Source organism: Aotus nancymaae, unplaced genomic scaffold (assembly GCF_030222135.1).
Source record: "Aotus nancymaae isolate 86718 unplaced genomic scaffold, 86718_ANA_hifiasm-v0.15.2.pri h1tg000016l, whole genome shotgun sequence".
NCBI classification, from domain to species: Eukaryota; Metazoa; Chordata; class Mammalia; order Primates; family Aotidae; genus Aotus; species Aotus nancymaae.
The window spans coordinates 50,943,510-50,965,789 of NW_026988428.1; the positions used below are offsets into that span (position 1 = coordinate 50,943,510).

The window sequence follows — 22,280 nt, forward strand, 5'->3', positions numbered from 1 at the left end:
ATTAAAGTTGTGTGGCAGATGCAGCAAGTTGTCATTTCTACTTCTTTCTGATGAGGAGAACTCTGACTTTGTTCAAGATAGTAATATTCTCAACTAAACCTATTAGCGTCCCCAGGATCCTATGTAGGTAGGGGTGGCACGTGACACTGTCTGGGCTCAATGGAATTACCGTATTCCATTGTTACTGGTGGAGGGTGTCCAGGTTCTTGGCATCTTGAACAAAGAATTGGACAAAATGCACAAGCAAAGCAAGGAAAGAATGAAGCAACAAAAGCAGAGATTTATTGAAAATGAAAATATACCCCACAGAGAGCTGGCGGAGCATGGGGGCTCAAGAGCCTGGTTACAGAATTGCCTGGGGTTTAAATACCCTCTAGAGGTTTCCCATTGGTTACTTGGTCTACATCCTATGTAAATGAAGTGTAGCCCACAATCAGAGGCTGGTGTGAAGTTACAAATGTTACACCCTATGCAAGTGTCTGATTGATTGTGGAAAGCAACCAATCAGAGACTGAAGTGAAGTTACAAAGTTACACTCCTATGCTTTCTGCAACCAATCAGAGACACTTTCAATTTTCCATCTGCCAGACAGAAAAAGCGGGTGAAGGGTTTGCAAAGGGAATAGCCTTCCATCCCTTTGTTTCTTACGTGTGGAAAGCTGGGGTTTTCCTTTTGCCTTAGTCCTAGGAGGTCAGCGTGAATCGGCCTTAGGTTCCGTGCTTCCACACCCTATTCTCCTGCCTCACCATTGTATGGGCACATCATAATTTATTTAGCCAATCAGGGAAAGCTAAGTTTGGACACGGAGGTTGTCTTTGAATTTTTACTGTTGTAACATAAGCTTCAGTTATAGTTCATCTGCTTGATACTTTCCTTTGACAAAAAAATTGAGTTTGCGTGGTGGAGTTTTGAGCAGAGGCCAGTGGGTAGGGAAGGTATTTCAGGGTGGGGAGCTGCCATCTTTTTAGTCTGTGTATTCCGAGCCTTCTCCTCCTGGATTTTGTTGGAAATATAGGTTGACTCAGGGTTACATCATGCATCACCAACACAATTTTTACAGTTTATTGAGCCCCCATTTTCTTGATGGCATCTCCTTGGTTCCTTCCTTGCCTGCCTGCTTCTGTGGCCAGAGGTCAGCTCCCAGTCAGTGCCTATGAGAGTCTGGATGTTACTGCCATTTGCATTCTGCCTGATCTGCTCTGATGATTTCAGCATAACTGGGTTAAAAGAGAAGGCTTTCTCGTGGGAAGCAAGTTCATCCAGGCTGCAGGCAAATTTATTCTGTTGCATCTTGATATCCAAGGTGAAAGAAATTGAGGTTACATATCATAAGCAGACAGAAAACAGAATTCTAAAATATTCCTAAGCAATTTCAATTTGTTGAAAATATGTTGCAGCATAGATATGGACAGCAGTGATAATCAAGATACCTAACAATCAGAAGATGTGGATACCACTTATCAGAATGGATGCTGGCATGAAGAAACCAGCATGGCTGTACTGGTGTGAACCAACTGAATATCAGCTGTGGTACAGGAAAATAGGATTCGCCTTCTTTGTATTCTCAGGAACTTAGTTATGAAATTCTTGCCAGCTGGACTTCATTTCAGCAGTTTATTATCTCTCCCAACCAGTTTGTGAAAACTAGTCTTCCTAAATTAAAAACATATCTCTTTGATTAAATCATCAATGGATATTTATTTTTTACTAAAATTAACTTGGATGTATTGGTCAGAACTCTTTGGGTTGTAAGTGGCAGAGCCCAATTAAGACTATATTAAACACAGTGGGAAGTTTTTAGTTTCCTTTACTGGGAAGCCCAGGATGGAAGACTTCAGGCATATTTGGATTCAAGCTCAATGGTACAGTTAAAACTCCTTAATAATTATCTTCATCTCTCTTTATATGCTAGCCTCATTCTCTTCATTGGCAGATAGTGTTCTTCCAATTTGGTGGATAGAGCCATACTCATGGACAAGCAACTTTTGCACTCACCAAAGTTCTGGCACCAAGAAGGGTCCTGAGCACACACACCTGAGCAAGCCCAGCTCCTACTCCCTGAGCCAGACTCCAATCAGCAGAACCTTCCAGTTAACTTACAAGCAAAAATCAATCCTTATTGTGTTAATCAATCCTTATTGTGTATTGTATTGGGGGGACTATTTGTTACATAGTGTTAGTATGGCAATAGCTAACAAATACATGTGACTGTGGTTAGTCTTCCAATGCCTTGCCATACTTGGTGAGCTCTGTAGAGCATGAAATGTAAAGTGTTTATATTCCTATTCTCCAGTTGTACTTAGTACAATGCCTTACATTTCATACTTGGGTGATAAATATATTTTGAGTAATAGCTACTTCCCTATTACTCTGCTACTTGTCTCCTTGAAATGTCTTAAGTTACTTTTCTGTAGTTACTGACTTCATCCCCATTTTATTGAACTTGTGATCCCACCTCTCCACTGAGACGGTTCTTGAATTGCCCATCAATAGCCTCTTGGCTGCTGATTACAGTCACACCACTTCCTTCCCTTACTTGGCATCTCTACAGCATGAGGTGCAGTTGGCTATTCCTTTCTATGTAGAACACTTTAGTCTTCTGGCTTTCATGGCACCACACTTACTTAGTTTTTTTTCTACCTTTCTGGCTGCTTTTTTGCAGACTACTTTGATGTATCCTCTTTCTTCTTCTTATTCTAAACAATGGAATATCCCAGGGGTTATGACTTGGAATTTTTTTCTTCACTTTTCTTTCAGTTCTTCCCTCCCTTGATGACCTCATCTATTCTTATGCCATCAAATAACGTTTTTATATTGATAACCCAAAATACTGTTTTCTAGCACTGACTTGCCCAAATCTGTCTACCTGATATCTCTATTTGGGTGTCCAAATGGTATCTAAAACCTAACGTGATTAAGGACAATCTTTATTCTTTACCAGCCTCCCATTTGTTTCTATTCAGTAGACTCCATTTCAGTAAGTGGCCTCACACCACCCCAGTTGCTTAAGTCACAAATCTAGACATTATTCTTGTTCCCTCTATTTCCCTTATTCCACATCCATCTCTCACCATGTCCTGCCAATTCTGTTTCAAAGTCCGTCTCAAAGTCTTCCACTTTTCTCCATCTGTACTGCTATCCTAAGGCAAGGCCTCACCGTCTCTTGCCTAGAGGACTATAATGGTTTCTGTATTGATTTTCCATTATTATCTCTTAACAATCAGAAGCAGCCAGAACACAATGTCAAAAATGTAGGTCAGGTCGTGGTTATGTTATTCTCCTGATTTAATGCCCCCCATCATCTGTCTTCCGGTCAAACTTAGAATAAAATCCAAATTCAGCAAAGTCCTTCCTTGAAAAGCCCTCAGCACATGACCCTCGCCTGCCTCTCTGCGTGCACCTCTTATCATCCTTACATCACACACAGGCTTCAGACACACCAAGCTTCTTTCTGCTCCCTGACATTTGCTCCTACCATAGGTCCTTTACATGAACATTTTCTTCACTCTGGAATGTACTCCTTGTTGATCTCTGTGTGACTGTTTCTCATCGTCCAGATCAATTTTAATTCACCTTCTCAGACAGGCCCTTCCTAGACCACTCAATCCCTGTTTACTACCAAGCCGCTCTCTCATGTCATCCTATATCCCTGCATAACTTTCACCCTTGGAAAGTGTTCTTATTGGAGGGCCTCTGTGCAGTGGTTATAAACTCCTTGATAACAAAGGGTTCTCTCTTTTCCTGTTAAATCCTAGTACCCAGGACCTTATCTTGAACTTGGTGGGCTTTCTGTATTTGTTGAATGAACATGAAATATGTATATATATATTGAGATGGAGTTTCACTCTTGTCTCCCAGACTGGAGTGAAGTGACACGATCTTGGCTCGCTGTAACCTCCGCCTCCTGGGTTCAAGTGATTCTCCTGCCTCAGCCTCCCGAGTAGCTGGGATTACAGGTACCCACCACCATGCCCATCTAATTTTTGTATTTTTAGTAGAGGTGGCGTTTCATCATGTTGGCCAGGCTGGTCTCAAACCCCTTACCTCAGGTGATCCACCTGCCTCAGCCTCCCAAAGTGCTGGGATTACAGGCATGAGCCACCGTGCCTGGCCTATTTTTCTTTAAAAATGGTATTTACGACCCAAACCTGAAAATAGCACTTTGACAAACTTCCATATAATCTACCCTTTTGAAGATAAAAACCAACCTTGATTCCGAGTCTCTTATTCTTAGTGAAAATGAGTTGCTGAAAGAAAGGAAGAGAAAGAGAAAAAGAGGAGGTGTAGATCCTAATTAACATCACTACTAACTTTAGATTAATTGCATGAATATAAAATTCTCAAAAAATAATTTTTAGAGTTGGAAAAAAACCAAAGATTCGATAATCATAAACCTCTTCTTGGGGCTGGGTGTGGTGGCTCATGCCTGTAATGCCAGCACTTTGAGAGGCTGAAGCGGGCAGATCACGAGGTCAAAAGATCAAGACCATCCTGGCCAACATGGTGAAACCCTGTCTGTATTAAAAATACAAAAATTAGCTGGGCATGGTGGTGCGTGCCTATAGTTCCAGCTACTTGGGAGGCTGAGGCAGGAGAATCGCTTGAACCCAGAAGGCGGAGGTTGCAGTGATCTGAGATCACGCCACTGCACTCCAACCTGGGCGACAGAGTAAGACTTTGTCTCAAATAAAAATCAAAAAACAAAACCTCTTTTCACTGTTTCTTTCCATCACCGCTTTGGGGTGACTGTGATATAATTTTAAAAGAAAAAAATATGATATGTAAATATGATATGTATTATACTACACTACTATATTATTTAAGTGAGAAGACACATATCCAACCTCCCTAGTTGCAGCTAATAGGCTAAGAAGATAATTTTATTGTGATCACATATAAAGCAGTGACTAGCCAAAACCTGGCAAGTACATAATTAAATAGAATTACACCATTTATCAAGTAAATGTCTGTGTGATAGTAACCAGAGACAGGAAATCAGGGGAGATACACATTTTGGAAAGTGTGGCTGAAGTGTGAGTTGGAAAACCTTATGTTGTAACTTTCACAGCATAGAATCTCTGAGATCAACAGCATGCTAATGCTGTTTCTTTAAAGCTTCCTTTTAGCTTAAACAACAGAAAAAAACCCACAAAATTTTCATCTCTGTCTTCAACAGTTGCCAGGTAGATGCTCATGCTGCTGGCTGTCCTGGTCTTTAAACTGAGAATGAATAAGGCTTTCCACTTGGGTGCTCCTGGCTGATCCCTGATAAATGTTCCACAGGTCCTGTTCAGCATAGAGTAAGAGAAATTGCTGGTTCAGTTGACCTTCAGCAGACAGCGATTCAAGAGCAGTGAAAGAATTGACCAGCACCTCCTATAATTAGACATTTGCTCTGACCTATGCGAGTCATACATAGGCTTCCCAGCAGTGTCATGACTCACTTTTCTCCCAATACGACAGAAGGCAGAGGGTCCTTAGAAATGTGACCCTCTCTGTTGGAGAATTAAGTGCATCTGGGCAAGTGTGTGCATGTTCCTGGAAGGAAGCCATACCTTAGTTGTGAAATTTCCTGAAGGACAAATGAATCCCCAGTCATCCTCTATAATTAAATACCTGTTATGGACAGTTGGAGAAACTGGATATGACAAACGGGTCAGTAACGGTAACTGCTGGGTTGCCTTCTTGGTGAGCCGCTTGTGTTGAGTTTGCCACACATGGCTGAGGTGGTTGTCATCGTTATTTGTTCCTCTGCTACAGCTGGAGTCTTCAGATAGGGTAAGAAAATGCTTGACTCTGCACTTGTGTATGTAACCAGTATTTTGAAAAAGCAAGTGTGATTAAAAATATATGTAACTCAGCATCATAAAACAAGGTGAAAAATAAGTAAATAAAAATAAAAATATAGCTTTCCTTTTCCCTTCCTCTGTCCCATGACTTTTCTACTGATTCTTAGGTAATAAACTGTTCTATCTATGATCTCTTTAAGTTGGAAATAGTCTCCATTCAGAAATTAAGTGTGTTCAGTCCAGGGTCTCTGAATTGGATTTAATGTCAAGTATTTGCTCCTCTCCTGGCTGTCTTCCCCAGGCTGGAAGCTTGCTGGGGAGAAAGGGTGCAGGATTGCTGGCTGCTGCTGCTTTATTTCTCTTCCTCTGGCTCTTCCTCCTGTTCCAAACCAGCTTCCTGGCCAGCTTCTAATGTCTCCAGGGTAGGTGTGCCAGGGAGGGAAGAGGAGTGAGGAGTGAGGAAGGCTATCATGTGAACTGGTGGGAGTATTCGCTGGCCTTGTATGCTGCAGGTCTGACCGAATGTTGCAGTGAATTTGACCTTCATGGACTTTTCCATAGCTAGGCTGTGTTCTGCTCACCTCCTCCTCCTTTGCCTCAAGCTGATGCATCTATAGCAGGGTTGATAAAGTGTGGCCTATAGGCTCCATCCAACCTGCCTCCTGTTTTTGTCAATAGTTTCACCTGCACATAGACACATCCATTTGTTTATACATTGCTTATGACTGCTTTTGTGCAATAATCAGAGTTGAGTAGTTGCTACAAAGACGGTATAGCCCTCAAAGCCTGGAATATTTACTATCTGACTCTTTCCAGAGAAATATTGCTGACCTTTCTTTGAGAATTTGCATGGTCATTTCCAACTCTTTCTGGAACCAGTAGACATCCAATTTCCCCCTCCAGCTTCTTGTTGATAGATTCCTTCTAGCCCTTTGGGAAGTCCTAGGGCTGACCCTCCGTTGGCTTGCTCTGTCCAAGGGAAGCATTCATGTATCCCTTGCTGTCACTGTAGAAGTACAGATGATCTGTCCACAGGCTCATTAGGCTTAAGGTGGAACCTTAAGGGTAGGGATGGGAACTGACATTCATAATATGGCGATATTTCTCTAAACATTTTTTAAATAAAACCTTCACCTTTGTGTGTCCTTAATCTGGCTGAGCATCTGAACATTGTAAGCTAAGTTTGATATTTCTGTCAGTCTTGTACATATGCAGCATGTCGTATTCACTTTGACATCTTATATTTATAATATTGGTACCTCAGTTCAAACTTCAACATTTACATCCTACAAAACACAATAATCTACATTGCTGAGCAAGTAGGTAATCATGAAGTTAGATTAAAACAATTTGATAAGGGTTTCATTGACCCCAAACATTTCTCTATTATAGGTCAGCAACTCTATCATTTGGGAAAGATATCTTTGTTTTTGTTTCTAATCTTATATTTTAAGTTCTGGGGTACATGTGCAGAATGTGCAGGTTTGTTACATAGGTATACATGTGCCACGGTGGTTTGCTGCATCCATCACCCTGTCATCTATATTAGGTATTTCTCCTAATGCTATCCTTCCCTAGCTCCCCACCCCACTGACAGGCCCCAGTGTGTGATGTTCCCCTCCCTGTGTCCATGTGCTCTCATTGTTCAACTCCCGCTTATGAGTGAGAACATGCAGTGTTTGGTTTTCTGTTCTTGTGTTAGTTTGCTGAGAATGATGGTTTCCAGCTTCATCCATCTCCTTGCAAAGGATATGAACTCACCCTTTTTTATGGCTGCATAGGATTCCATGGTATATATGTGCCACATTTTCTTTATCCAGTCTATCACTGATGGACATTTGGATTGGTTCCAAGTCTTTGCTATTGTGAACAGTGCCACAGTAAACATACGTGCATGTGTCTTTAAAATAGAATGATTTATAATCGATTGAGTATATATGCAGTAATGGAATTGCTGGGTCAAATGATATTTCTGATTCTAGATCCTTGAGGAATCACCACACTATCTTCCACAATGGTTGAACTAATTTACACTCCCACCAACAGTGTAAAAGCATTTCTATTTCTCCACATCCTCTTCAGCCTCTGTTGTCTCCTGACTTTTTAATGATTGCCATTCTAACTGGCATGAGATGGTATCTCATTGTGGTTTTGATTTGCATTTCTCTAATGACCAGCTTTTATTGATATGTTTGTTAGCTGCACAGATGTCTCCTTTTGCAAAGTGTCTGTTCATATCCTTTGCCCACTTTTTGATGGGGTTGTTTTTTTTTCCTGTAAATTTATTTAAGTTCTCTGTAGATTCTGGATATTAGCCTTTTGTCAGATGGGTAGATTGCAAAAATTTTTTCCCATTCTGTACGTTGCCTGTTCACTCTGATGAAAGTTTCTTTTGCTGTGTAGAAGCTCTTTAGTTTAATTAGATCTGATTTGTCTATTTTGGCTTTTGTTGCCATTGCTTTTGGTGTTTTAGTCATAAAGTCTTTGCCAATGCCTATGCCTGAATGGTACTGCCAAGGTTTTCTTCTAGAGTTTATATGGTTTTAGGTCTTACATTTAAATCTTTTATCCATCTTGAGGTAATTTTTAGATAAGGTAAAAGGAAGGGATCCAGTTTCAGCTTTCTACATATGGCTAGCCAGTTTTCCCAACACCATTTAATAAATAAAGAATCCTTTCCCTATTGCTTGTTTTTGTCAGGTTTGTCAAAGATGGTTGTGTGTGTGTGATGTTATTTCTGAGGCCTCTATTCTGTTCCATTGGTCTATATATCTGTTTTGGTACCAGTACCATGCTGTTTTGATTACTGTAGCCTTGTAGTGTAGTTTGAAGTCAGGTTGTTTGATGCCTCTATCATTTTGTTTGTTTGTTTGTTTGCTTAGTATTGTCTTGGTTATGTGGGCTCTTTTTTGGTTCCATATGAAATTTAAGGTGGCTTTTTCCAATTCTGTGAAGAAAGTCAGTGGTAGCTTGATGGGGATAGCATTGAATCTATAGATTCCTTTGGGCAGTATGGCCATTTTTATGATGTCGATTCTTCCTAACCATGAGTATGGAATGTTTTTTCATTTGTTTGTGTCCTCTCTTATTTCCTTAAGCAGTGGTTTGTAGTTCTCCTTGAAGAGGTCCTTCACATCCTTTTTAAGTTGTATTTCTAGGTATTTAATTCTCTTTGCAGTAATTGTGAATGGGAGTTCACTCATGATTTGGCTCTCTGTTTATCTGTTACTGGTGTATAGGAATGCTTGTGATGTTTGCACATTGATTTTATATCCTGATACTTTGCTGAAGTTGCTTATCAGCTTAAGGAGATTTTGGGCTGAGATGATGTGGTCTTCTAAACATACAATCATGTCATCTGCAAATAAAGACAATTTGACTTCCTCTTTTCCTATTCAAATACCCTTTATTTCTTTCTCTTGCCTGATTGCTCTGGTCAGAACTTGCAATACTATGTTGGATAGGAGTGGTGAGAGAGGGCATCCTTGTTTCATGCTAGTTTTCAAAGGGAGTGCTTCCAGTTTTTGCCCATTCAGTATGATATTGGCATTGGGTCTGACATAAATAGCTCTTATTATTTTGAGATACGTTCAATTCTTACCTAGTTTATTGAGAGTTTTTAGCATGAAAGTCTGTTGAATTTTGTCAAAGACCTTCTCTGCATCTATTGAGATAATCATGTGGCTTTTGTCTTTGGCTCTGTTTATGTGGTGGATTACATTTATTGGTTTGCATATATTGAACCAGCCTTGCATGCCAGGGATGAAGCTGACTTGATTGTGATGGATAAGCTTTTTGATGTGCTGTTGAATTCAGTTTGCCAGTATTTTATTGAGGATTTTCGCCTTGATGTTCATCAGGGATATTGGCCTGAAATTTTCTTTTTTAGTTGTGTTTCTGCCAGGTTTTGGTATCAGGGTGATATTGGTCTCATAAAATGAGTTAGGGAGGATTCCCTCTTTTTGTATTTTTTGGAATAGTTTCAGAAGAAATGGTACCAGCTCCTCTTTGTACCTCTGGTAGATTTTGGCTGTGAAACCATCTGGTCCTGGATTTTTTTTGGTTGGTAGGCTATTAATTGCTGCCTGAATTTCAGAACTTGTTGTTGGTCTATTCAGGGATTTGACTACTTTCTAGTTTAGTCTTGGGAGGGTGTAAGTGTCCAGGGATTTATTCATTTCCTCTAGATTTTCTGATTATTTGCATAGAGGTGTTTCTAGTATTCTCTGATGGTAGTTTGTATTTATATGGGATTGGGGGTGATATTGCCTTTATCATTTTTTATTGCATCTATTTGATTCTTCTCTCTTTTCTTCTTTATTAGTCTGGTTATCTATTTTGTTGATCTTTTCAAAAAACCGGCTCCTGGATTCATTGATTTTTTTGAAGGGTTTTTTGTATCTCTCTCTCCTTCAGTTCTGCTCTGATCTTAGTTATTTCTTGTCTTCTGCTGGCTTTTGAATTTCTTGGTTCTTGCTTCTCTAATTCCTTTAATTGTGATGTTAGGGTGTCAATCTGCTTTCTCTTATGGGCATTTAGTGCTAAATTTCCCTCTACACACTGCTTTAAACGTGTCCCAGAGATTCTGGTACATTGTGTCTTCATTCTCATTGGTTTCAAAGAGCATCTTTATTTCTGCTTTCATTTCGTTATTTATCTAGTAGTCATTCAGGAGCAGGTTGTTGTTCAGTTTCCACGTAGTTATATGGTTTTGAGTGAGTTTCTTAATCCTGAGTTGTTATTTGATTGCATCGTGTTCTGAGAGACTGTTATGATTTCCATTCTTTTGTATTTGCTGAGAAGTGTTTTAGTTCCAATTATGTGGTCAATTTTAGAGTAAGTGCAATGTGGTGCTCAGAAGAATGTATGTTCTGTTGATTTGGGGTGGAGAGTATTATAGAGGTCCATTAGGTCTGCTTTGTCCAGACCTGTGTTCAAGTCCTGGATATCCTTGTTCATATTCTGTCTCATCGATCTGTCTAATATCGACAGTGGAGTGTTAAAGTCTTCCACTATTATTGTGTAAGAGTCTAAGTCTCTTTGTAGGTCTCTAAGAACTTGCTTTATGTACCTGGGTGCTCCTGCATTGGGTGCAAATATATTTAGGATGGTTAGCTCTTCTTGTTGCATTGATCCCTTTACTATTATGTAATACCCTTCCTTTTCTCTTTTGATCTTTGTTGGTTTAAAGTCTGTTTTGTCAGAGACTAGGATTGTAACCCCTGCTTTTTTTTTTTTTTTTTTTTTTTTTGCTTTCCATTTGCTTGTTATATCTTCCTCCATCCCTTTATTTTGAGCCTATGTGTGTCTGCACATGAGATGGATCTCCTGAATACAGCACTCTGATGGGTCTTGACTCTTTATCCAATCTGCCAGTCTGTGTCTTTTGATTGGGGTATTTAACCAATTTATATTTAAGGTTAATATTGTTATGTGCTAATTTGATTCTGCCATTTTGATGCTAGCTGGTTATTTTTCTTGTTAGTTGATGCGGTTTCTTCATAGCATCAATGGTCTTTACAATTTGGTATGTTTTTGCAGTGACTGGTACTGGTTGTTCCTTTCCATGTTTAGTGCTACCTTCAGGAACTCTTGTAAGGCAGGCCTGGTGGTGACAAAATCTCTTAGCATTTGCTTGTCCATAAAGGATTTTATTTCTCCTTAGTTTACAAAGCTTAGTTTGGCTGGATGTGAAATTCCGGGTTGAAAATTCTTTTCTTTAAGAATGTTGAATATTGGCCCCCACTCTCTTTTGGCTTGTAGGGTTTTTTCCAAGAGATCTGCTGTTAGTCTGATGGGCTTCCCTTTGTGGATAACCCAAACTTTCTCTCTGGCTGCCCTTAGCATATTTTCCTTCATTTCAACCTTGGTGAATCTGACCATTATGTGCCTTGGGGTTGCTATTCTTGAGGAATATCTTTGTGGCGTTCTCTATATATCCTGGACTTGAACGTTGGCCTGCCTTGCTAGGTTAGGGAAGTTCTCTTGGATAATATCCTGAAGAGTGCTTTCCAACTTGGTTTTATTCTCCCCTTCACTTCCAGGTACACCAATCAAATGTAGATTTGATTTTTTACATGATCCCATATTTCTTGGAGGCTTTGTTCGTTTCTTTTGTCTCTTTTTTCTGTAATCTTGCCTTCTCACTTTATTTCATTGAGTTGATCTTCAATGTCTGATATCCTTTCTTCCACTTGATTAATTTGGCTATTGAAACTTGTGTATGCTTCATGAAGTTTTCATGCTGTGTTTTTCAGCTCCATCAGGTTGTTTATGTTCTTCTCTAAGATGGTTATTCTAGTTAGCGTTTCATCTAACCTTTTTGCAAGGTTCTTAGCTTCCTTGCATTGGATTATAACATGCTCCTTTAGCTCAGAGAAGTTGGTTATTACCTGCCTTCTGAAGGCCTGCTTCTGTCAATTTGTCAAACTCATTCTTCATCCAGTTTTGTTCCCTTGCTGGTAAGGAGTTGTGATCCCTTGGAAGAGAAGAGGCATTCTGGTTTTTGAAATGTTCAGCCTTTTTGTGCTAGTTTCTTCCCATCTTCATGGATTTATTTTCCTTTGGTCTTTGAGGTCAGTGACCTTTGGATGGAGTCTCTGAGTGGACGTCCTTTTTGTTAATGTTGAAACTATTTCTTTCTGTTTGTTAGTTTTGCTTCTGATAGTCAGTCCCCTCTGCTGCAGGTCTGCTGGAGTTTGCTGGAGGTCCACTCCAGACCCTGCTTGCCTGGGAATCACCAGTGGAGGCTGCAGACCAGCAAAGATTGCTGCCTGTTCCTTTCTTTGGTAGCTTCATCCCAGAGGGGTACCTGCCAGATGCCAGCCAGAGCTCTCCTATATGAGGTATCTGTCAACCCCTACTGGGAGGTGTCTCCCAGTCAGGATACATGGGTGTCAGGGAGTCACTTGAAAAGGAAGTCTGCCCCTTATCAGAGCTTGAATGCTGTGCTGGGAGATCTGCTGCTCTCTTCAGAGCTGTCATGCAGGGATGTTTAAGTCTGCTGAAGCTGCACCCACAGCTACCCCTTCCCTCAGGTGCTCTGTACCAAGGAGATGGGAATTTTATCTATAAGTCCCTCACTGGGGCTGCTGCCTTTTTTTTTCAGGGATGCCCTGCCCATAGAGGAGGAATCTAGAGAGGCAGTCTGGCTGCAGTGGCCTTGCTGAGCTGGAGTGGTCTCTGCCCAGTTTGAACTTCCCGGTGGCTTTGTTTATACTGTGAGGGTAAAACTGCCTACTCAAGCCTCAGCAATGGCTGCTGCCCCTCCCCTCACCAAGCTTGAGGGTCCCAGGTTGAACTCAGACTGCTATGAGAAATTCAAGCCAGTGAATCTTAGCTTGATGGGCTCTGTGGTGATGGGACCTGCCAAGCCACTTAGCCACAGACCACTTGGCTCCCTGACTTCAGCCTCCTTTCCAGGAGAGTGAATGGTTCTGTCTTGCTGGCATTCCAGGTGCCACTGGGGTATGAAAAAAAAAAAAAAAAAAAAACTCCTGTCTCTAGCTCAGTGTCTGCCCAAATGACCACGCAGATCTGTGCTTGAAAGCCAGGGATCTGGTAGAGTAGGCACTAGAGGGAATCCCCTGATCTGCCGGTTGCAAAGACCATGGGAAATGTACAGTATCTGGGCTGGAATGGACTGTTCCTCATACAAGCTCTCATGGCTTCCCTTGGCTACGGGAGGAATGTTCCCCGACCCCTTGCACTTCCTGGGTGAGGCAACACCCCACCTTGCTTCAGTTCACCCTATGTGGGTTGTACCCACTGTTTAATAAGTCCCAGTGAGATGAACCGGGTACCTCAGTTGGAAATGCAGAAGTCACCCGCCTTCTACATTGATCTCATTGGGAGCTGCAGACTGGAGCTCTTCCTATTTGGCCATCTTGCCAGCAGGATGGAAATTTTTATTTTGAGAAGCTGCTTTATTATTTAGTTATTTATTTAGAGTCAAAGTCTCACTCTGTCACCCAGGCTTGAGTGCAATGGTGCAATCTCAGCTCACTGCAGCCTCTGCCTCCTAGGTTCAAGTGATTCTTCTGTTTCAGCCTTCCAGAGTAGCTGGGATTACAGGTGTGCATCACCAAACTTGGCAAACTTTTGTATTTTTAGTAGAGACTGGGTTTTGCCATATTGGCCAGGCTGGGCTCGAACTCCTGGCCCCAAGTTATCCTTCTGCCTCAGCCTCCCAAAGTGCTGGGATTACATGCATGAGCCACCTCGTCTGGTCCAAGTGTTGGAAAATCTTAATATGACCTTGTTGAGTCTTTGAGTAGGTTTTTTTTCAATTGCGTGGCAGTCACTATGCTAAATGTTATTTCCACTGGATGGCTTGAAGAAGTTCTCCTTTCATTGTTGTTCATTGACTAAGAGGTCTGAGAGGAGGGGAACTGGAGCTTGAGGCGATTACATTTAGGCAAAGTTACTCTAGGAATGGGAAAGGGAACTGAGTGGTAACAAAGTGAAGGCTTGCTGATGTACCTGAGAAATCACATGTTTTTAATAGAACTACATGGAAACTATCTGATATCCTGCAGGGGTACTGTGGCTGGAGACTGGTGACTTCATCAATACTGGAATGGAGATTGCCAGGATTGTTGCTCCAGAAGAACAAAGAGACGAGCTATAGTTGAAATTGCTGCCATTGGGGTTCGCACTAGGTAGGAAAGGAAGCAACTTCAGGAAGGAGTCAGAGAATGGAGGTGGGGGGTACAGAGGACTGAGCTCTGAAGGTTTAGGAGCAGTAACACCGAGTGTGGCCACAGGCAGCACTGGCATCACCTGGAGCTTGTGGGAAATGGAGAATCTCTCATCCCACTCCAAACCTACTGAATCAGAACACACATTTTAATAAGATTCCAGATGTATATGTACATTCAAGGAGAAAGATTTAGTGTTAGAGTATGAAAGATATCAGCAAAACAAAAGATTAGCCTAGTAGAGTAAAATACTGAAGTTTGATATTTTAGAGGTGATCTTTTTTCCTTCCTTCCTTCCTTCTTTCTTTCTTTTCTTTCTTTCTTTTTTGAAATGGAGCCTCACTCTGTAATCCATGCTGGGGTGCAATGGCATGATTTTAGCTAAGTGCAGCCTCTGCCTCAGAGGTCCAAGCAATTCTCCTGACTCAGCCTCCTGAGTAGCTGAGAATACAGGCCTGCCACTATGCCTGGCTAATTTTTTTATTTTTAGTAGAGACAGGGTTTCACCATGTTGGCCAGGCTGGTCTCAAACTCCTGGCCTCAAGTTATCTGCCAATCTTCACCTCCCAAAATGCTACAGGGGTGAGCCAGTGGGCCTGGCCCTAGAAGTGATCTTTCTAAGCATGACACCATTAAAGGTAAAACCATAACAAAAAAGCTAATAATTTAAAAACATAAAAATATATGACTTCTGTACAGGAAACCTTATACAGGTTATAAGAAAAAAGGTTTAAATCAGGTTATAAGAAAAATTTCAAACTGGAAGAAGGAATTAATAGCTCTTACAAAATCAAGAATAAGCAAAGGACATTAATAAGCTGTTCATAAAAGCAGTAACACAAATAGCTAATAAATACAGTAAAGGTGACCAACCTGGTAAGCAATCAAAGAATTACAAGTTAAAAAGATAAAGTACTATTTTGTTTCGCTTGTCACAAAGCAAGATTTAAATGATTGACAATACCTGGAAGTAGACAGGATCTCAGGAAATGACATTTATGCTGTTTCAATGGTATTCTACAGTAATACAATCTTTCTGGAGGGAAATCTGGGAATAGACGTCAACATTTTAAATGTGCCATTCCTTGCTAGAGATTTATGCTATATAAGTAATTTAAAGATGTACTGAGTTTGTATATGTTAGAAGCTTCATAAGTGCGGCTGCTTTCAATTGTAACAAAGTAGATAAAACCTAAATGTCAAACAATAGCAGACTGGTTAGATCAGTGGTTCTCAACTTGAGGCAGTATTGCCCACAGCAGACATCTGGCAATATCTGGAGACATTTCTGATGGTCATCACTAGGGATGGGAGCTCCTGGCATCTAGTACTGATACAGAGGACAGGGAGGCTATTAAACATCCTTCAGTGCACAACACAGCCTCCCGCAACAAAGACTTATCCAGCCCAAAATGTCAATAGTGCTGAAGTTGAGACACCCTAGAATATAAAGAATATTATAGCTGTACAATTAATTATTTTTCAGCCATAATAATTTCAATATAGATCTGTTTTTACTAACTTGGAAAGATAAATTGTTTAGTGGCAAAAGGCAGATAATAAAAGTAAAATGAATAGTAAGATCTCATTTAGATGAAGCAAACGAAAAACTATTCCTAGCAATATGTTTCTGAGGTGACCAACATGCTGAGTGGTAATCCACAAGCTGCAATGTTTTTTCTTTTTAGATCTTTCTTTATTTTCTGAAAAGTTTTTCCAGCAAACATGCATTCTTTTTTAAATTGGAAAAACAATGAAAACATTTTCATCTAAAAGCAAAGCAGAAAAAAGCACAAAAGTGTTAGAGAGGACCAATGACTAATTCTGAATGAAAACAGGATCAAAATGTCTTAGAGTGAATTACAAAAGTGCAGAGGAGGTAAAGATCACTGGAAATGGGAGGAAATACAGGAATGAAAAAGCCAGAGTGTTGGATCAGTTCTGTTTAAGGCTCTGAATTCCCTAAGATAGTAGCAGGAATTGGGACAGAGGGAAAAACTATAGTCAGGGGCTAAGCCCCTCAATAGATGTCAACAAGAATGAGAACAGTTGAACTAGACTTTGTGACTTTCAAACTTTTTTCTTTTGAAAGTGTCACAAGAAAATATGAACAACATGAAAGAAAAATTTTGAACTTACGAATTTTATGTACCTGGATATAACCATTCTTAAAACATATTTGGGGTGGGGCACACTGGCACACACCTGTAGTCCCAGCTACTCAGGAGGCTGGGGCAGGAGGATTGCTTGAGCCCAGGATTTTGAAGTTACAGTGAGCCATGATCACAGCACTGCACTCCAGCTTGGGTGACAGAATGAGATTCTCTCTTTAAAAACAAAACAAAACAAAACAAACCTCCAGAACACACACACACACACACACACACACACACGTAGGTATTAATCAGTGCCCTAATGTTGCACATTTGTTTCTGATATTTCATTGTTATACATGACACATCTATAAACATTCTCAGAGCTAAATCTTTGAGCACCTCAGTACCTCCTTAGGATCAATTCTTAGACATGCAATTGCGAGGTTAAAAAGCATGTATATTTTTAAGACTTTACATAGTATTTTTGTCTCTATGGGACAAAAATATTAACATCTTACCAATTTTCTATAAGCTAACATCTGAATTTACAGTTGTAAATTGTGCAAATCAATAATAACATATTGAGATTCAATTCACCTTAGATGGGCTAGTTAGGCAGTGCTCTAACATGAAAACAAATTATGCAATCATATTTTGCCTTCCAAGTTTTGGAAAATCTTTTTCTGACCAAAGGTCATCCCAATTTACAGTCCTCACTGGTCATATGTGAAAGGACCTGTTTGGCCCCTCGTGATTACTATTATCTCTTTTAAAAAGGTGTTCCAATGTCATAGATAAAAATGAAATCTCATAATTTTAAGTTTTAGTATTAATGTGACTGAACATTTCTCTCATAGTCTTATTGAACATTTATTGTTCTTCTTTTTTAAAAAATATTAATATCTTTTGCTCATTTTTCTAGTGGTGTATTTGTATTAGTCTTCCTTCTTGAGTCATGCTTTTTGATATATTCCTACTAAGTTTATTCTTAAATTATATATTTATATTTTCTTCTATTTTTATTTCCTTGGCATTTTTATTTTTTCATTTACTTTTTCTTCTTTCATCTCATTTTTTAAAATGAATTTTTAGAGCAGTTTGAGGTTTGCAGAAAAATTGAACAGAATGTGTGGAGTTCCCATATACCCTTTTCCTGCCCCACCCACAGACAGTTTCCCCTATTTTTGACATCTGGCATTAGTGTGGCATATCTGTTACAACTGATGAGCCAGTACTGATACATTATTATCAACTAAACTCATAGTTCACATTAGGGTTCCCATTACGTATGCTATGAGTTTTTTTGATAGTAAAACTAGCTGATTTTATTATCAATGCCAAGCAACTCTTTAAATCAACTAAAATTTATTTAATTCACATAAATTTACTTTCACATTTGTCTACAACCACAGTAAATACAGTCCTTGGCATAAAGACACAGCCTCTAGAATTCAATGCCTCCCCACCTGCAAGATTACAGATATAAAACTTCCATGGTTGTTTATATAATGATGGATTAATCAAATTAAAAGTTATACTATCTAGAATAAAATAAAATGGAAATAATTTAATTATAAGATTCATATTTAAATCATCTTTATTTACAAAATACTAGCCTGGAATTATAATGCCATTAAGCTTCCATTTTAGCAAAAGTATAAATAAAGTAAGCGTAAGTAACAGTTATACAGTAACAGCAGTTACTTTAAATTAAAAATGAGATCAGTCAAAATTATTTTTGAAGAGAGCAAAAAATATCGTGAAGTTTCTTGCTGTAGTCCTGGATGTTCAGTAGCAGGCTCATTTGAAGATGGACTCAACCCTGAAGGACTTACTTCTGGAGTGGAGGTGGGAGGAAAAATCCAGGTTTTGGGGGAAGGTGAGGAGGAAAACTCCTCAGTGGATACATATTTCTCACTGTTCAAAGAGATTGGTAAAAGACATTTTATAACTTTGAAAACCTGCACTGTGCCCTAATAAATCATTACATTTATAACTTCCATTACTTATTCTTTTATTTGAAAATTTACACCAGAATAATTACTTGATCTAACAAGCTAATTTTTACAACATTGAGAAAAATATACCTCTTTAAATACAGATGATTAAAGGAAATATAATTAATTTTTAATGTAATTTTTGTCCTATCTTAACACCTCTTTTAAAAAAGAGGAATTATTTCAAAATATATAAAACTTACCATAAAAATAATGTTTTTCTTTCATTATCAAAGTCCTTCTCAAAGACCACTTTCATGTAATATAATTTTCACCAAACTTAAAATTCATATCAGTGATTCCCAATTCTGATTTGATATTACACTAAAACATTTCCAGTTATATCAAAGACCACCTTAAAATTCCCACAAACAAAATTTGTTTTAATTCACTTTAAATTTTAAAAAGAGGAGAAACAAGGGAAGGAATGACTAGATGAGACATTCATAGGCAAACCTAGTATTTGGTAACCACATATTTCTTCTGCAGAACCCTATAGTTCAAAATAGTAAAGTATGAATATAAAAGAAATACATTATTCCTTTTTCTTATGTGAAACTTTAAAAGAATTCAATAAATCCAACAATTAGGTCAAAAGTAATACATACATTTTAAGTTTTAAGTAAGTAGGACTACATCAGAACCACTTATGAAAAAGACTTTAAAAAATATCGCAGCCAGTAATTTTAATGCTGGAATAAAAATATTAATTATTTTAACTAACTGCCAGAGTAACAAGTTGCTACCAAATAAGATACAGATAATTTTAGTTTTATAAGACCTGTAAAAAGTCAACTATTTTCTTGACTACCAAAATACAGAAATAATTCTATATTATTAAGATGAATCCATTTGAAACCTTATTACACTCCACTTCCCAGTTCAGAAGAGTAATGGTACACTCACAGAATGCTAGAAGAGTTTTTCCTCCACTGTGTTACTACATGAACAGGTAGTAAAATTCGTATCTCTGATTAATAAAACACCTTGAGGTTAAAAACAAATTTTAAAAAAGCATACTTGCAACTGGAGCATATGGTGGACCTGGGAAATCCCTTGGTGGAAAATCATCTCCAGAAGCTCCCTGTTTCCACAGAGGTGACAGGGGCCCAGTGTCAGAAGGACCCCTGTGAGAATCGGTTAACATATCAGAGCTTGATTCTCCTCTTTCATTGGTAATCTGATGGTCCAGTGGATTCTCTGGGCCTCTTGAGCCTCTTCCTCCTCTCCTTGTGAGCAAAGGTCAGAATCTGGGTGGACTATCCAATGAAGTTGGAGGGACAGAAAAGCTCTCATTTCAGATGAAGGCTGACCCAATGGTGAGGAGCCACATGGGGAAGGCTCTCTGCCAAGTCGTGTATTTGGAATATTCAGTGCATATGGATCTCTTTCTAAAAGTTCAAATTTAAACTCTAGTTCAGTTAATTTTTGTCTGTTATGAGCATTTTATTTCCTTAAATCATGGAGATGTCTTTCAGCAGTTTGAGCTACAAACCAATTATGATGTGCTTTGTTCTCATAGGAAATAGTGTGCTTTTGATGATAATGCATCGTTCTCTCCAATTCTTCTTCAAGATCTTTGGCTCACTTTCTATAGGTCTCCAGCTTTGCGGTGGCATGGCTGATCCTTTTGTCTACCTTAGAAAGTTTATCTTCTGTCTCTAACCAGTAATTTTCCTCTGTTGTTAATTTTCTGTAGAGTTTCATTTCATTTTCTTGATATAATTCAGTCATTAGTTTAAGTTTCTGTTGAAGCTTCTGATTCTCACTTTCAAAATGTGTGTTTTCTGACTGCAAAGATGCAATTAGTCTCAAGATTTTTAATACGTTCTGTAAGTTCTTCCTTCATTTTATCAACTTCAGATAACTGAATATAAATTTGGGATCTTTCTCCTTCTCAGCTTTTGAAAGAAGCATTGAACTTAGCAGCATGAATCAGTTTCTTCAAAGCTCCATTTGGAGGATGATCTAAGTAAGCACGATTTTCTGACTCACTGTTCATTTCTGACTCCAAGTTATCTTCATCCATTCTGTCTTCTCCAAGCATAGCCGCCCAATCTTCATCTTCAGCAAGTGTTCAGTCAGAGTCTTGATGTGATTGTCTTTATCACTGAGAACTTGTTCTGCATGTACTTTGGAGTCTTCCAATGTTATTTTCTGTTTATTAAGTTCACTCACTTGTTCTTTCTATACTTCAGCTTCTTGCAAAAGCTGTTTCTGGCTTTCCTGAAGTTGAGAATTTTCATCCAAAGTATCTTCAATTGTCAGCTTCAGTGGTTCTTCGTTCATTGGAAATAAAGCCTTGAAGGTCATTTTGGCTTCAGCTACTTGTGATTTGAGGGATTTTGACTCATCTTCTAGAGACTGTATCGTTTTGGAAATATCCACCATCAGTTCATTTTGTTCAGACTGTTTTGATTTCTCTTCTTTTAACTCTTTTACTAGACATAGTATTTCTTCCTCAAGTTCCGCATTGGACCTGTTCAGCTTTTCACAGGTTACCTCCAAGCTTTGTGCTTCTGTTGCCTCCTTCTCAAAGCTGGCATCCTTTAAAGATGACTCTACTTCATAGTCTTCATACTCTTTTTGAATAATGCTAAGTTTTTCAAGTAGTTTACATTTTTCTTTAATTTGTGTATACAGCGTTTCAGCAAGCTTTTTCTCTCTTCCCATATAAAGCCGACTCCTAACGGATCTAAAACCTCTCCACACAAAAAAGAGAACAGCAATAAATCCAAACATAGCTGCCTATATCACCCATTCCCATGGAAAACCATAAGAATTAGAATCTGCTCCCATACTTTGACGCAGTGCTGCCACAACCCTGTGTAGCACCTCCAGAACCAGCCTCAAGTATGGCTCAGGGGTAGCCTGGGGCTCCTCCATAGTGCCAAGGCTGCTCTGGTGGTCACTGCAGTAACCAGGGCCTGTGGGGGCCACAACAAAGGGCAGAGAACAGGCAGCCTTCTGTCTGGAGCCTGAATCTGCAGAGGGCAACTGGAGCGGACCACTGCAGAGCAGGCTGCGGGGGGAGCTGGGAAATGCTGGGGAGCTGGAAGACGCGGGGGTGGAGCTGGGGGACGCTGGCACCCACAGGCCTCACAGGCCCATGCTGCATTTTTCTCTTTTATTTTTACTTTATTTTTAGACTGGGGGCTTGTCAATGTTGTCCAGGCTGGTCTTGAACTCCTAGCCTCCAGCGATCCTCCCACCTTTCTCAACTAATCTTGGCATTTCAAATTCCACACTTCCCCCTAACAAGGGTAATTTTGCAGTTTCAAAATCCTATTCATTCTTCTTTGACTAAGCGTTTGTCAATACCATAACTGAAAAGGTTCTTCTACGTCTGATTATCCTTACTACTTGTATAACACTGAATTAAATAGTCTCACACATAAATGAGGCAAAACACAATTTTGGAAGTATGTTTCTCATCTGAATTATATATACTTTTGAGCTAAGACCTGTCTTACTCATCTTTATATGTCCACATTAGTAGGATGCAAGTAACAAGACACAACACTTAATATTTATGGGATTTTTTCCTTAGAAAAATGTCTCAAGTCATAGATACTTATGTTTTTTAATAAACTTTAAGATTTCCTTTTAAAGAGCCTTTAGGCAATTTAAAAAAAAAAGTCTGCAACTGCTCATCTGATTCCTCATTTCAGGACTTCAATAAATAAGATACTACCTAAT

The 22,280-nt window shown here is 39.2% G+C and overlaps 1 long non-coding RNA gene and 1 pseudogene across 1 annotated transcript in view; one reads left to right on the plus strand and one right to left on the minus strand.

Annotated features, from left to right (window-relative positions):
* LOC135275276 (uncharacterized) overlaps window positions 1–22,280 on the plus strand; it is an 82,840-nt gene that overhangs the window by 41,706 nt on the left and 18,854 nt on the right. The gene's annotated exons all lie outside the window — the stretch shown is intronic.
* On the minus strand, window positions 14,298–21,479 carry LOC105711965 (melanoma inhibitory activity protein 2-like; annotated as a pseudogene).